Raw genomic sequence first — 11650 nt, forward strand, 5'->3', positions numbered from 1 at the left:
GGGGCCCATGGCTCTTCCCTTGTTCCAGCTGGGAGATTATATGAGGTTTGGAAACTGGAAACGCTGCTCAGATAAAAGAAAACAAAGGAGTTCAGCTGATTTCATATGACTGTGTCATAAAAAACACTATTAATTTAACTTCAGTGCTTACTGTGACCCAGTGTGCCTGGGGCAGTCCACACTGAAAATGCCAAGATCAGGGCAGGCTGAAAAAGGGAGAGCAGATGCTCCCAAAACTGGTGGTTAACATGGAAGTTAAATTCACCGATCAGTCACCAAGTGTGCTTCTGATCCCCCACACTGGTTATCGAGAAACTGAAAAAAGACATCACACGGCCCCCTTTACTGCATTCCAGTTCTCTGACTCCCAATCAGCACCTAGGTCCGTACAGTGAGAAGTTATTTAAAAACTCTGATCACATAAACGAAGTGTTCTTCTGACCACAGAGTCAGCCACATTACCAGGTCTGTATAGGTTTGGATCTTACCCAGAATACTATGATGCCAGCCAATCCTTAGCATCTAAACTAAAGGTTTATAAGCAAGAAAGCATCTCAACTAAAGGTTTATTATAAAAGAAGGAAAGAAAAAGGAAGTTGTTAAAATGGGAAAACAGTCAGATACATTCAGAAATCTATATATCTGGTTCTTAGCAGTATTGGTGAGTTTCTGGCTTGAAAGGCTCTCTGGTAATGATTTTTTGCCCCACATCCCTAAGTGGCCCCCTCAAGGATTGAACTCACAATACTAGGTTTAGCAGGTCAATGCTCAAACCACTGAGCTATCCCTCCCCCCACATCATTCAGTCCTTTGTTCCAGGGTTCAGTTTGTAGAGAAGTTGCTCCAGAGGTAGGAAGAGGGACTAAAGACAAAATGGAGATGATGCAGCTGCCCTTTATATTCCTTTTGCCAAGTGGCTTCTACTTCCTGTGTCCCAAACACAAGCTTCACAGCACATGGCATGGAAAAGCCTTGGAGGTCTCAGTACACAGGCATATCCCTGCATGTCTTGCTGACTCAATAGGTGTCTCCCCTTGATCCTTTCAATGGGTTCATATTGGTATTTATAATAAAATAATAATAATATAAAATGTCTCTCAATTCCATAGAGTGTCACTTAATAACCCAGTGAATTCCCAGGACTGGTTCCCCAGGTGTTTGAAGATGCCGAACACCTTGCTTGTGAAGGATTGAAATACCCACATATATGTTGGGAACACACAGACGGACACTGTGCAAGTCTGTGCCCCTATGTTCACTCTTCTAGAAAATTATGATCAATTTTGTTCATAGTATGTGTCATGGCTGAATCTCCACTCTGTCACTCCGAGTGCAGAAAGTGGGGGCCCGCCAGGATTCTAAAAATTAATTTGTGCAACTCTAATAAGAACATAAGAAAGGCCGTACTGGGTCAGACCAAAGGTCCATCTAGCCCAGTATCTGTCTATCGACAGTGGCCAATGCCAGGTGCCCCAAAGGGAGTGAACCTAACAGGCTTTACAAGTAATCTCTCTCCTGCCATCCATCTCCATCCTCTGACGAACAGAGGCTAGGGACACCATTCTTACCCATCCTGGCTAATAGCCATTTATGGACTTAGCCACCATGAATTTATCCAGTCCCCTTTTAAACATTGTTATAGTCCTAGCCTTCACAACCTCCTCAGGTAAGGAGTTCCACAAGCTGACTGTGTGCTGGGTGAAGAAGAACTTCCTTTTATTTGTTTTAAACCTGCTGCCTATTAATTTCATTTGGTGACCCCTAGTTCTTGTATTATGGGAATAAGTAAATAACTTTTCCTTATCCACTTTCTCAACATCACTCATGATTTTATATACCTCTATCATATGCCCCCTTAGTCTTCTCTTTTCCAAGCTGAAGAGTCCTAGCCTCTTTAATCTTTCCTCATATGGGACCCTCTCTAACCCCCTAATCATTTTAGTTGCCCTCTTCTGAACCTTTTCTAGTGCTAGAATATCTTTTTGAGGTGAGAGACCACATCTGTACACAGTATTCAAGATGTGGGCGTACCATGGATTTATATAAGGGCAATAATATATTCTCAGTCTTATTCTCTATCCCCTTTTTAATTATTCCTAACATCCTGTTTGCTTTTTTGACCGCCTCTGCACACTGCGTGGACATCTTCAGAGAACTATCCACGATTACTCCAAGATCTTTTTCCTGATCAGCTGTAGCTAAATTAGCCCCCATCATGTTGTATGTATAGTTGGGGTTATTTTTCCCAATGTGCATTACTTTACATTTATCCACATTAAATTTCATTTGCCATTTTGTTGCCCAATCACTTAGTTTTGTGAGATCTTTTTGAAGTTCTTCACAATCTGCTTTGGTCTTAACTATCTTGAGCAGTTTAGTATCATCTGCAAACTTTGCCACCTCACTGTTTACCCCTTTCTCCAGATCATTTATGAATAAATTAAATAGGATTGGTCCTAGGACTGACCCTTGGGGAACACCACTAGTTACCCCTCTCCATTCTGAGAATTTACCATTAATTCCTACCCTTTGTTCCCTGTCCTTTAACCAGGCTTGTATTAAACCCCCAAAGTTACAGCTTTTCTCTGACCTTGGCTTGGTAAATGCTGCCACCACCCAAATGCAAAAAAACCCAAACCCTTGGACCCAGGAAGGAGCACTTGAAAATTCTTGCCTCTGGGGTAGCCTCAAGCCCTTTCACCTCCCCTGCGGGAAAGAGCTGAGAAAGAAAACAGAGGACATTAGCTGTGGCTACCAGCTAATCAAACAACATGCACAAACCTCTTAGGACACCAAAAATCCAACCCTGTTCTTAAAAGAGGTAAATTTTATTAAAATTGAAAAGGAAAACAATAAATCTGGAACTTAGGCTTTTGCTAGATCTTAAAAGAAACAATTGTTGTAAGCACCCAAAATAGCTTTCTTGGGGGTTCAGCTTAAAGCTTAGGCCTGGTCTACACTAAAAAGGGGGTTCGAATTAGGGTACGCAAATTCAGCTACGGAAATAGCGTAGCTGAATTCGAAGTACCCTAATTCGAACTACTCACCCGTCCAGACGCGGCGGGGTCGAACTCCGCGGCTCCCCCGTCGACTCCACCACCGCCGTTTGCAGTGGTGGAGTACTGGAGTCGTCCGCGGCGCTTCCGGAGTTTGAACTATCGTGTCTAGATCAGACGCGATAGTTCGAACTCCGAGAAGTCGAACTCACCGCGTCGACCAGGAAGGTAAGTGTAAACGTACCCTTAGAAGCAAAAAAAAGCATCTGGGATAGCACAGAGGAGCGCCAAAAGCCAAAATAAAAAATATAAATCTGATTGTGTTTGTCTAAACTTCCCTGTCCAAAACATTTCTTCTAGGGATGGAAGATGAATTTTCCAACCTGCTTCAAGCCACACACAGCATTGCTACTCTGTGTCGCCTTCTCCGGAGAACAACAGACAAAGGGAAAGTTACTGTCCCATTTTAAAAAGTTCTAGCCTTTCCATTGGCACTTTTGGTCAGGTGCCCACTCCTTTTCTTTTACCTATGGCCTTGTTAACCCTTTACAGGTAAAGCAAGCAGAGAAGTCACACCACCAAGGATTTTACAGCAATCTGGCTGGCTGGGTGTTTATAAAAGGGAGATCCCTCTTCTCCCCTTCATTTATCACTGTATGGCTTGTGAGGTATCATTTTAAAAGACAATCTACTGAATAGCCTCCTTAAAATGTGTAGCAACACTGTATGTAAAGTTATGAGATTTTACAGTATGATATTACTGAAAAAGTTGCAACCCTAACCCCAAGTTCGTCAGAGACAGCAAGGCAAACAGCTGGTCAAATAGCCATTCTCCAGGAAGGGGAAGGTGTGAAGAAGACATATTCCATCACAGGGACCACTTGAAGCTCATATCTACGACAGCCTGTCACCATGATTCAGCTGAGAACTGTTTCTAGTACAAAGGACTGAATTATAAAGAGAGGTGAGGAAAATGCATGAGACTCTCTCTCTCTCTCTCCCCCCTTTCCCTCTGCTCATGACAACTCCTGAAGAACTGAATGTGGGCAGCAGGGGCAGGTTAGAGGGATTCCCGGCTGAAAGGAAAACCAGCCTGTCTCAGCAGATGGTGAGAGAAACATTTGTTTTAAATCTGTTTTAGCTTGTTAAATTAAACATTAGTTTGTGCTTTATCTTGCATTTCTTTCATAAACAATTCTGATTTTTGTGCCTCGTTACTTGTAGTCACTGGAAATCTTTTTTTTTCCTTCCCCAGTAGTTAACAATCTTGGTTTATTGTTTTATCTAACCAGTGTGGTTGGATTAAAGTGTGTTGGAAACTCCATTTGGAATAACAAGGCGGGTGCATGTCATTTTCCATTGATGAAATAACAGATTTCATATGAGCTCCCACTGTTCAGTAGTGTGCTGGACAGGACAAGATGCACATTTCTGGGGGATGTCTGGGAGCAGAGAATTTTCTAGGGTTCTCCGGTGGGGCACTGTAATTCGGGAGTTGCTGACTAGCAGCACTCAAAACTGTGTAGCTGGGAGCGAGTTACACGCTGGAGACTGTGTGTTACCTGCCCAGGAGTGGCTGCTCTCACAGTAGAGCAGTGTAAAAGGCACCCCAGCCTGGGGAACTGAGGGGACACAGCTGTTCAACAGTCCAGATTGTACTGTGCTTAATGTCACAGACACTCAATTTCAAAGTCTCTTAAAACACATAGAAAGTAAATCCATGTCCCAGAAATCGAAGTCTCCAGAGAGAGGGCAAGTCTCCCTGGCTCTGCTTCTTGCTGACAGACAGGTCCAGAGACAGAGAGTCCCGGGGAAGCTGGAAACATAAGCGTGGGGCTCAGTGGAGAAAAGGGACAGGAAGGGCAGGGATATTACTGAATGCAGCATCTCAGCACTACTAAATGTCAGGATAACACATAGTGCAGACCATTGGAAAACATAATCCCAAATATACATATAAAATGATGGGGTCTAAATTAGTTATTTCCATTGATTTATATAAGGGCAATAAGATATTCTCTGTATTATTGTCTATCCCTTTTTAAATAATTCCTAACATCCTGTTTGCTTTTTTGACTTCCGCTGCACACTGCTGGATGTCTTCAGAGAACTATCCACAATGACAAAAAGATCTTTTTACTGATCAGCTGTAGCTAAATTTGCCCCCATCATATTGAATGTATAGTTGAGGTTATTTTTTCCAACGTGCATTACTTTTCATTTATCCACATTGAATTTCATTTGCCATTTTGTTGCCCAATCACTTAGTTTTGTGAGATCTTTTTGAAGTTCTTCACAGTCTGCTTTGGTCTTAACTATCTTGAGCAGTTTAGTAACATCTGCAAACTTTGCCACCTCACTGTTTACCCCTTTCTCCAGATCATTTATGAATAAGTTGAATAGGATTGGTCCTAGGACTGACCCTTGGGGAACACCACTAGTTACCCCTCTCCATTCTGAGAATTTACTATTAATTCCTACCCTTTGTTCCCTGTCTTTTAACCAGTTCTCAGTCCATGAAAGGACCTTCTCTTTTATCCCATGACAACTTAATTTACATAAGAGCCTTTGGCGAGGGACCTTCTCAAAGGCTTTCTGGAAATCTAAGTACACTATGTCCGCTGGATCCCCCTTGTCCACATGTTTGTTGATCCCTTCAAAGAACTCTAATAGATTAGTAAGACACAATTTCCCTTTACAGAAACCATGTTGACTTTTGCCCAACAATTTATGTTCTTCTATGTGTCTGACAAATTTATTCTATTTATTGTTTCAACTAATTTCCCCAGTACTGACGTTAGACTTACTGGTCTGTAATTACCGGGATCACCTCTAGAGCGCTTTCTAAATATTGACGTTACATTAGCTATCTTCCAGTCATTGGGTACAGAAGCCGATTTAAAGGACAGGTTAAAAACCATAGTTAATAGTTCTGCAACTTCACATTTGAGTTCTCTCAGAACTCTTGGGTGAACACTGTCTGGTTCCTGTGACTTGTTACAGATAAATTTATCAATTAATTCCAAAACCTCCTCTAGTGACACTTCAATCTGTGACAGTGCCTCAGATTTGTCACCTACAAAAGCCAGCTCAGGTTTGGGAATCTCCCTAACATCCTCAGCCGTGAAGACTGACACAAAGAATCCATTTAGTTTCTTCTGAATGGCTTTATCATCTTTAAGCGCTTCTTTTGTATGTCAATCATCAAGGGCTCCACTGGTTGTTTAGCAGGCTTTCTGCTTCTGATGTACTTAAAAAACGTTTTATTACCTTGTGAGTTTTTGGCTAGCCGTTCTTCAAACTCCTCTTTGGCTTTTCTTATTAAATTTTTCACTTAATTTGGCAGTGTTTATGCTCCTTTCTATTTACCTCAGTAGGATTTGACTTCCACTTTTTAAAAGATGCCTTTTTATCTCTCATTGCTTCTTTTACATGGTTGCTAAGCCCCCGGTGGCTCTTTTTTAGTTCTTTTACTGTGTTTCTTAATTTGGAGTATACATTTAAGTTGGTCTGTGTAGTGGGGCGGACTGCCCCACTCCCTGTGAAAGTGGGCTGTGGCAGGCCAGGGTGCCTGCGCAGACAGGGAGCCAATCAGAAAAGGGCTTATTGTGAGCCAATCAGGGCCCAGTTTGGAGACAGCCAATCAGGGCCAGGCTCAGACATATATAAAGGCTGCGCAGGAAGGGAGCAGTCAGTCTGTCCCTGGCCTTTGGGAGGGGAAGGTCAGTCTCCAAGGGTGGAGACGAGCACCGCGGACAGCGCAGTGCTGGCCTGGGCTCGGGGAGGCTAGAGCTTGAGCCCGTAGCCTGCCAGGCTGCAGGCCCTGAAGGGAAGGGCCTAGCGGGTGCAAGGGGCCATAGGGTAAGCGGCCCAGGGAAACAGACAGCGGAGGGGAGAGAAGGACAGCGAGGCTGATGCCAGAGGGTCCCTGGGCCGGGACCCAGAGTAGAGGGCGGGCCTGGGTCCCCCCCCTTCCTCCTTGCAGTACACCCAGCCAATGGCCGTAGGGAGCGGCCATTGTACTACCCCAGATCCCTGACAAGAGGGATTGGACTCAGAGGGTGGTTGGACATAGTGGCTGGGGTGTAGGACTGCTGATCACCGACCCCCGGAACGGGGTGCAGATGGACTAAGGGGCACTGCCGGAGGGCAGTGGCCTCGAAGAGGACGCCGCTGAGCTGGCAGCAACGCGGGTCCAGAGACAGCAACAGAGGGCAGAACGACGGACGGGACACCATCAGGAGTGGGGCGCTCCACTGGACAGAGCTAATTCCTGGAGTCACCAGCGGGAGGGGCCAGGTGGTGAGTCCCAACCCGTTACAGTCCTCTATTATGGTGTCTTTAAAAAGCGTCCATGCAGCTTGCAGGGATTTCACTTTAGTCACTGTACCTTTTAATTTCTGTTTAACTAACCCCCTCATTTTTGCATAGTTCCCCTTTTTTAAATTAAATGCCACAGTGTTGGGCTATTGAGATGTTCTTCCCACCACAGGGATGTTAAATGCTATTATATTATGCAGTTTATTTTGAGCAACTGCAGTTAGTCGGGAGAGTACACACGGGCAGAGTTTCCCCTCCTGAGGTAGGTCTCGGTTAGATAAACAGTTAAGGCAAGCATTTATACCTTTTGTGACATGCAGTTGTTGCTCATTACTGTATTTTGTTTGTACATATTCCTTTCTGATCTCTTACTTCTCTCAGCAATTTCTGTTACAGTCTGCATTCTATTCTTATCTAACACAAGGTCGAAAAACAGCATCTCTTCCAGTTCTTTTCCACTCGCCCAGGCCCTGCTTGGAAGTCTCGCGTTATTAGCTGTTAGTTAGCCTGGTAAATATCAAAATAAGGAGAAAACACAGTTATACAAAGCAAAACAAAATCACAAACAGAGATGTCATTGGAAATACAAAAATAAAAAAGGGAAATGCAATCTCCATTACTTTATCATGTCTGGGCCATTCCTGTATCGAGAGCACCTGCTAAGGTCCCTGTGTGCTTACGAGAAACCTGGAGGAACTCATACCACAGCCTGAACATGAAACTCAACTGCTCCCAGGTGCCGCAGTAAAACCCTTTCCCTGCTGTGACGTTGCACTCCATGTGATTTTATGAAAATATGCTAATGAGTGTGAATATAATGTAACTGGAATATGCTTCATGCAAAAGGTCTCTTGTACAGTATCATTAAAAAGCTTATAATCTACTGAGTGTGTTCATGCTATTTGTATGAACCGATCATTCTTGTATCTGAAACTAGAACTATAATATGAACTATACTCTGAGGTCCTGTTGTAATGATGCAAAGTGTGGGCCATTAATAGTGGTTTGGACTCTTGAAGGCTCCCATTAACCAGGACAATTGACTGGAGATGGCTCTGTCCTGCACCATCTGTGAGTCAGGCCAGGAAGAATGAAGGCTTGGGGTCTCACAGGACATATGACCATGTCCCCTGGTACAGGAATCCATCTTAAACCTGGGGCTTTTCCCCAGGAGAGAGACGAAAGATTCCTGCCTTGTACCAAAGCTGTATAAGGGGGTGAAACAGAAGAAAGGTGGCTGCAGTCATGAGTCAAGTATCAGAGGGGTAGCCGTGTTAGTCTGGATCTGTAAAAGCAACAAAGAATCCTGTGGCACCTTATAGACTAACAGACGTTTTGCAGCATGAGCTTTCGTGGGTGAATACCCACTTCTTCGGATGCAAGTGGTGGAAATTTTCCCTATCAATGTAGCATAGGTAGAGAAGGGGCATGAGTGGACGGGAGCTGAGGAAGCGTTGTTCCAGGTCAGCCATAAAAATATTGGCATATTGTGGAGCCATGCGGGTGCCCATAGCGGTGCCACTGATCTGGAGATATATATTGTCATCAAATCTGAAATAGTTGTGTCTGAGGATAAAGGCACAGAGCTCAGCAACCAATTGTGCTGTGGCATCATCAGGATACTGTTCCTGACAGCTTGTATTCCATCAGCGTGTGGGATGTTGGTGTAGAGAGCCTCTACATCCATGGTGGCCAGGATGGTTGTTTTCTGGAAGGTCACCAATGCATTGTAGTTTCCTCAGGAAATCAGTGGTGTCACGGAGATAGCTGGGAGTGCTGGTGGCATAGGGTCTGAGTAGAGAGTCCACATATCCAGACAGTCCTTCAGTGAGAGTTCCAATGCCCGAGATGATGGGGCGTCCAGGATTTCAGGTTTGTGGATTTTGGGCAGTAGATAGAATAGCCCTGGTCGGGGCTCTAAGGGTATGTTGATTTGTTCCGGTGTTAGTGTAGGGAGTGTCCTGAGTAGATGGTTCAGTTCCTTAGTGTATTCCTCAGTGGGATCTGAGGGAAGTGGCCTGTAGAATTTGGTGTTGGAGAGTTGTCTGGCGGCCTCCTTTGGTAGTCAGACCTGTTCATGATGACAACAGCACCTCCTTTATCAGCCTCTTTGATTATAATGTCAGGATGGTTTCTGAGGCTGTGGATGGCATTGCGTTCTGCACGACTTAGGTTATGAGGCAAGCGATGTTGTTTTTCCACAATTTCTGCCTGTGCACGTCGGCGGAAGCATTCAATGTATAGGTCCAGACTGTCATTTCGACCCTCAGGAGGAGTCCATGTGGAGTTCTTCTTTTTGTGCTGTTGGTGGGAGGGTAACTGTGTATCAGTGCGCTGTTCAGTGTTGTCCTGAAAGTATTCTTTGAGTCGGAGACGGCGAAACTAGGCTTCCAGATCGCCGCAGAACTGTATCATGTTGGTGGGGTGGCAGGGCAAAAAAAGAGTCCCCGAGATAGGACAGACGTTTCTTCTGGGCTGAGTGTGTGGTTGGATAGATTGATGATATTGCTGGGTGGGTTAGGGGTACCACGGTTGTGGCCCCATGTGGCAGGTAGGAGTTTAGACAGCTTACAGTCCTTTTTCCTTTGTAGAGAGGTGAAGTGAGTGATGTAGATCTCCTGTCTTATTTTAGTGAAGTCCGTTTGTATGGAAGTTTGGTTATTGATGAGAGTCTCCAGGTTGGAGAGCTCTTTTTTGATGTTTTCCTGTTTGCTGTATAGGAGGCTGATCAGGTGGTTCCTCAGTTTCTTTGATAGAGTATGGCATAATCTCTCACTGTGGTCTGTGTAGTATGTAGATAGCAGTGGATTTTTTACCTTTAGTCCATTTGGTATGATGTCCATCCGTTTGCATTTGGAAAGGAAGATGATGTCTGTCTGTATTTGTGCAAGTTTCTTCATGAGGTTGATGGATTTCCACTCCATACGGCTAAATGCAGTGCCTTGCATGGTGTCAAGTATCAGAGGGGTAGCCGTGTTAGTCTGGATCTGTAAAAGCAACAAAGAATCCTGTGGCACCTTATAGACTAACAGACGTTTTGCAGCATGAGCTTTCGTGGGTGAATACCCACTTCTTCGGATGCAAGAAATAAGTCTAGTCTGCAAAAGAAGCTTTTTGGAAGATCTCTGAGGATGAGATTTTTATCTGTATTAGGCTTAGACTTGCATGTTTTTGTTTTATTTTGCTTTGTGGAGAATAGAAACTCCACAGAGAAGGAAAAGTTAATGCCCTAGAAAAGTGTCTGTGTGTGTGTTTGTGAGATGGGTGGGAGGGTGTCTAGAAACCACTCTTCTCTAGTTTTTCTCTGATTTCCTGTAGAAAATCTGAAGCCGGGAGTAAAAAAATAAAATCATTTTCTCTGAGGTTTGAACTTAAGGCCTTCAGAATATGAGACTGACACGCTGCCAACTGCACTGAGAAGGCTTGGAAAAACTTTAGGCTCAGTGCATATAGGACCCTTCTACAGCCGTGACTGGGGCAGGGAAAGAGCCAGGAATGTGCTGGAAGACGCAGGGAGCTCTGGTGACCAGAGACTTTTCCTGGCAGCTTTCACAGCAGCAAAGAAATCAATTCATGCTGCCAGTGAACAATCTACTGGAACTAATGGCAGCACAGGGGGGATATTTCCAAGCTGTGCACCTACTTCCACATTTTAGAACTTACTCTCCTTTTCCTAGTAGGGCACTTTCCATGTGAATTAAGCAAAGCAAGTTGGGGAAACTACACAGGTAATAGAAACCAGGGCGCCAGATAAGGCTTGAATTCATGACCCCAGCAGTTTCCCCATTTGCACTAACCAGTTGCACCAGTGCAGGTGCTTCTTAGACAAAGCTGGGAAGCAGGCAGTTATCAGTCTCTGGGTCACATCTTTGCCTGGTAATTGAAAGGTTGATGCATCAAACCTAACTCAAGATGCGGCTTTTCAGCCATGAGACTCCAGGACATTTTAACAGGAAGAAAATCTCCTCAATTCTCGTTTAGCCCCATTTGACTCCTTCTGCCCATCTCCGCCGCCCCCACCCCCGCCAGTCACTTTCCTTCCCCACTGGGGCCACGCAGAGAGGAGTCCCAGTCAGTCTCTGTCACAGAGTCTGTATCCCATAAAGGGAGGGAGGGGTCGCTCCAAAACACTGATAATGGGGTGGGGAGTGGTGTGTGTGGTTAGGGGGAGAAAGGATGGAGATCTCACAGTGGGTCCCAGAGAGATTCCCCCAGATTGGGGAGATCCCCTGCTGCCCCCATCAGCCAGCTGTGGGAAGAACAACTTGATATTGCTTGGGGAAGCCACCTTTAAAAACACAAGTGTAATATGCTAGTTATATTTTAATAAGACC

The sequence above is a fragment of the Mauremys reevesii genome, unplaced genomic scaffold (assembly GCF_016161935.1).
Source record: "Mauremys reevesii isolate NIE-2019 unplaced genomic scaffold, ASM1616193v1 Contig4, whole genome shotgun sequence".
Lineage (NCBI taxonomy): Eukaryota > Metazoa > Chordata > Testudines > Geoemydidae > Mauremys > Mauremys reevesii.